The 5,432-nt window shown below is 45.3% G+C and overlaps 1 pseudogene; it reads left to right on the top strand.

Moving 5' to 3' along the window:
• The first annotated feature begins 2,001 nt into the window (after nt 1-2,001).
• On the top strand, nt 2,002-2,119 carry LOC126237786 (5S ribosomal RNA; annotated as a pseudogene).
• The last annotated feature ends 3,313 nt before the right edge of the window (nt 2,120-5,432 follow it).

Genomic DNA, 5,432 nt, shown 5'->3' with positions numbered 1-5,432 from the left:
GGCACTTGGATGGGTGACCATCCGGACCGTCATGCGCTGTTGCCATTTTTCGGGGCGCACTCAGCCTCGTGATGCCAATTGAGGAGCTACTCGACATAACAGTAGCGGCTCCGGTCAAAGAAAACCATCATGACGACTGGGAGAGCGGTGTGCTGACCACACGCCCCTCCCATCCGCATCCTCATTTGAGGATGACACGGCGGTCGAATGGTGCCGATGGGCCACTTGTGGCCTGAAGACAGCATGCTAACAGAAGTCCATAAAGAGCAATGAAGGACCATGTGTGCGGAATTGCTTGTGTCTTGAGAGGCTGCTGCTCACAATTTTTTGTTGAGCTTTGTCACAGGCGTTGAAACATCGGTTCATCACTCCGAAACGCAAGCAAAGCGGCAATACCTGGAGTGGCCCCACACCACCTCTCCTCCAAAGAAAAAGTTCAAACCGCATCCTTAGCTGGCCCATGCTGACTGCCGTGTCAGCAGCAGCGCTGCTCAATCGCTGCTGCTGGAGTACTGGTTATCAAAAATGGTTCAAATGGCTCTGAGCACCAAGGGACTTAACTTCTGGCCGGCCGAAGTGGCCGTGCGGTTAAAGGCGCTGCAGTTTGGAACCGCAAGACCGCTACGGTCGCAGGTTCGAATCCTGCCTTGGGCATGGATGTTTGTGGTGTCCTTAGGTTAGTTAGGTTTAACTAGTTCTAAGTTCTAGGGGACTAATGACCTCAGCAGTTGAGTCCCATAGTGCTCAGAGCCATTTGAACAATTTGAAACTTAACTTCTGAGGTCATCAGTCCCCTAGACTTAGAACTACTTAAACCTAACTAACCTGAGGACATCACACACATCCATGCCCGAGGGGGGTTCGAAACTGCGACCGAAGCAGCACCGCGGTTCCGGACTGAAGTGCCTAGAACCGCTCGGCCACAGCGGCGGGCTACTGGTTATCCTTCTTATTTTACTGTCCCTGTTAATACATATCGATGAAACAAATACCGCGCTAGATTAATCTGGGACCGCTCAATCGATTGGGCACACAAAAGTCCGCTCTAACAATCATTTTGCTCGTAACAAAACCAACACTTTCTGTTGGCACTGAGCGTTGCATGAAAGACTTGATGAGCAGTATATATCTGGGCTGACTCCAGCTATACATTGCCAAAAAGAAATTGCAAATATTTGCCGTAACAGTGGAGAAAATTCGTCTGACGACTCTTGGGACAGGACACCCTGTATATACATGCAAGGGAGAAGTTTACGGTCGATTTGTGGGGTTTAGTGACGTTAGCAGCCGTATACCGACAGAAACAATAACAGAGGTGTCCTGAAGAATTTGAATGAAAAATATAAGTTGATGGCGCAGACGTTTGATGTGAGGGCCGTCATGACGGAACATTTCAATGGCGTGCAAACAAAAATAGGAAAAGTAATTCCACAAGCCACATTTACACACTGTTACGCTCACAAGTTGTGTAGTGCGTGTAGAGTGCTTTTGCTAATCTGAGTGGTTTTGTAACTTTTTTTGTCCATTCATCGAAGAAAATAAACTTATTAGATGTAATACTGAAGAACTGATTTCCAAAACTTACACCAACAAGATGGAGTTGTGCAAGTCTCTTGGTACAAACTAGCAAGTCATAGGGTTGAAGATTTGTACAAGTACTTTAGGAAAATCCTCAATATTGGGATAGAACTGCCGTTACTGAAGCTTGTGGATTTCTCACGCTGTTAGAGTTTTTCGACTTAACTTCCTTTTGTGCAGTCAAATTACTTAGATATTAAATTTTAGCCGGCCGGAGTGGCCGAGCGGTTCTAGGCGCTACGGTCTGAAACCGCGCGATCGCTACGGTCACAGGTTCGAATCCTGCCTCGGGCATGGCTGTGTGTGATGTCCTTAGGTCAGTTAGGTTTAAGTAGTTCTAAGTTCTAGGGGACTGGTGACCTCAGATGTTAAGTCCCATAGTGCTCAGAGCCATTTGAACCATTTTTTTACTTAAATTTTACATCCACCGGCCTTGCCGCAGTGGTAACACCGGTTTCCGTCAGATCACCGAAGTTAAGCGCTGTTGGGCTGGGCTAGCACTTGGATGGGTGACCATCCGGTCTGCCGAGCGCTGTTGGCAAGCGGGGTGCACTCAGCCCTTGTCAGGCAAACTGAGGAGCTACTTGATTGAGAAGTAACGGCTCCGGTCTCGGAAACTGACGTACGGCCGGGAGAGCGGTGTGCTGACCACAAACCCCTCCATATCCGGATCCAATGACGCCTGTGGGCTGAGGATGACATGGCCGCTGGTCGGTACCGTTGGGCCTTCATGGCCTGTTCGAGAAGAGCTTTTAGTTGTTTTTTTTTTAATTTTACAGAAAAAAGTGGAAGACTTGAAGGAAAGTCTGCGCACTAGGGGGTACAATGGAAATATGATGCAATGCTGAAGGCATACCAAGCAAGAGAAGATAGGAAAAGGGCACAGAAACAACTGTATAGAATAACTACAAGATGATGTACCTTTAGATATTAGATACTATAATCATGCTGTTAAACAACAGATTTAATTCGCTGCCTGACATAAAGTTTATTGAAATGTTTAACGCGAAGTAGTTCTCAAGCTTTGCAGATTTTTTTTTTCCCAAGGAGGCGTTTGAAAATTTAAGGACAATAAATGGGAAGTTAGGTTAAAGCCCCACATCATCTTGAAGCCAAGTATGTCAAGGAGCTAAAAAGTTTCGTGTGTCGAAATCAACTTCACACTGGACTTCCAGAACATTACAGACTCCGTGAACTGATTTTAACCAAGCGAGTCACATCGCCGTCAGTAGAACGATCCTACGTAGTTCATCGGGCTGGAAGAATATGTGACAGGTTTTCCGACCACTCCCGCGCCCTGTTATACCTAGACTGGCCTGTGGGACGTGTAGGAACAGCAGGTAAAAAGCCGATATCACTTCCCCGCTGTCTGGTGGGATTCCGCCATCAGTATGCGGCACGCGAGACAAAATGACGCAACGTACTGCTCCGAAGATTAACGAGCAGACTCTTATTGGCGTATCCGTATTAATTATCTGCGCTGCTACACTATTAAAGCCGGTCTAATTAAGGGTCGTCCGACCTCCCGTTTACCAAAGATACAGGGTTAAATTTAGCGCTACCTCACCCAGTCGCTTCCCACAGCTCTTGCAATCAGGGGCGGTGAAAATGAAAGGCGCTTGCCCCAGTCTGCGGCCGCGGTAAATATTGACAGTCGACGGGGACTTCAAATGTATTTCCTATCCAGTATCCGCCTGTGTAAGGCGTCTGCAACGTTCCTACTTACGGGGAGACACTGGTTTGTTTGGATACTGGGAAAAGTGAGAGGATATCACAACACTAATAAGACAGAACTTAAGAAGTAATAAAAACAGAGTAAAGAGAGTTATATTCAGAATTCAGAATTGAGCAAAACAAAATATTAACGTACTGGCTAAGAAATAAGGCAGTGCCCTGGTATTCATTTTGCCAATTTTCTGTAAGAAACAAAAAAAGAACTGTTTGTAGAGTAATGTGGAAAAAGTTTCATTTCGACGTATTTGTGAAATAACTTTTGAAATAAAAAGAAATCGTACAAACAAATATGTATAATGTACAACTGCATAGCAACAATATCGAAATAAACTAACGTCAGATGCAGAATACAAATTCTGTAATGTTTATTTAATTCAGAACTTGATTATAAACAATATTTGTAGTTACATGTCTAGGTAGCTGGGTGCAGCTCCTTCGTGTGTTAACAACGCGGTTTTGTAAACGTCTCTATGGCAACGCCTCTTCATAGCTCTATAGACGACTATTGTTTTCACTTACAGCCGTTTGCACTTCGCAATTGAAAACTGTTGAAAGTGCTGCTAGGTGTCAGGAATATGCTTAAATTGACTGAACTATAGGTGTGTCTTTTTACTAGCGAAAGATAAGTGTATTAAGATTCCGTGCATGATGCGGCATTTGATCACTCCTGTCAGTGTTTATGACGTCATATCTCTTGTTCTGTGTGGCATAGAATGATATATGCGTGTAGATACACTCAGCTACAGATGTGAATATTGTCTTCGAAATATGCTTGGAAAAAAAGTTAGTAGCAAAGAAGTAATAATTTTATACGTCATCCATGATGCGACAGCTTTTCACACGTCTCAGTGTCTATGACGTCATATCTCCTGGCCTAGGCGTCATATAGAATGACGTAATTTTGTATGTGCATTTAGCGGTATATGTGGATACTATCTGTGAAATTTACTGCGAATAGAGTTAGTAGCACAGAAGTAATAAACTACATGATGCATGATGCACCAACTTTTCGCGACTCTTGTTGTTTATGACGTCACATCACCTGAACTATCATGAGTTGGTGGTTATTATCCCAACAGCGATTGTTACCTGACAGTAAGGGATACGTGTACCAAGTTTGGTTGAAATCGGTCCTGTGGTTTAGGAGGTGATGTGGAACATACGTACATACCCTGTACATCCATATTTAGAATACGTATGTTCTGATTCCCGACATACATTAAGCCGTGGGAAGCCTCTGACGTTACACAATGATAAACGTCACAGAAAACATGAGTTGAATCTTATCTATAGACACAATAGTACGATAAAGTCTGAGAGAGAATGCTGAACCATGAGAAACAGTCGAAGGTGACAGAGGAGATTTCGGTGGCTATTGGCACATGGCTGACAACATTGGGTTGCAGTCCTAGCGCCAGATAATCGCGTTCGCCAAGTGAACGAAACGTCGTGAGTATTCGATCGACATTGATGTTTTCTATTCAAAGAAATGAACAGCTGAACTGCTACTACAGCATGGCGGCCACGACGGTGACAATAGCTGCAGCTTTCAGTTCATCTCGAAACACAAACTGAAGGAGTCGAATGTACACTCCTGGAAATTGAAATAAGAACACCGTGAATTCATTGTCCCAGGAAGGGGAAACTTTATTGACACATTCCTGGGGTCAGATACATCACATGATCACACTGACAGAACCACAGGCACGTAGACACAGGCAACAGAGCATGCACAATGTCGGCACTAGTACAGTGTATATCCACCTTTCGCAGCAATGCAGGCTGCTATTCTCCCATGGAGACGATCGTAGAGATGCTGGATGTAGTCCTGTGGAACGGCTTGCCATGCCATTTCCACCTGGCGCCTCAGTTGGACCAGCGTTCGTGCTGGACCTGCAGACCGCGTGAGACGACGCTTCATCCAGTCCCAAACATGCTCAATGGGGGACAGATCCGGAGATCTTGCTGGCCAGGGTAGTTGACTTACACCTTCTAGAGCACGTTGGGTGGCACGGGATACATGCGGACGTGCATTGTCCTGTTGGAACAGCAAGTTCCCTTGCCGGTCTAGGAATGGTAGAACGATGGGTTCGATGACGGTTTGGATGTACCGTGCACTA

The sequence above is a fragment of the Schistocerca nitens genome, chromosome 2 (genome assembly GCF_023898315.1).
Source record: "Schistocerca nitens isolate TAMUIC-IGC-003100 chromosome 2, iqSchNite1.1, whole genome shotgun sequence".
In the NCBI taxonomy this organism is placed as follows: Eukaryota; Metazoa; Arthropoda; class Insecta; order Orthoptera; family Acrididae; genus Schistocerca; species Schistocerca nitens.
The sequence above is the reverse complement of the archived record's forward strand: the minus strand, read 5'-3'. Positions and strand labels throughout refer to the sequence as shown.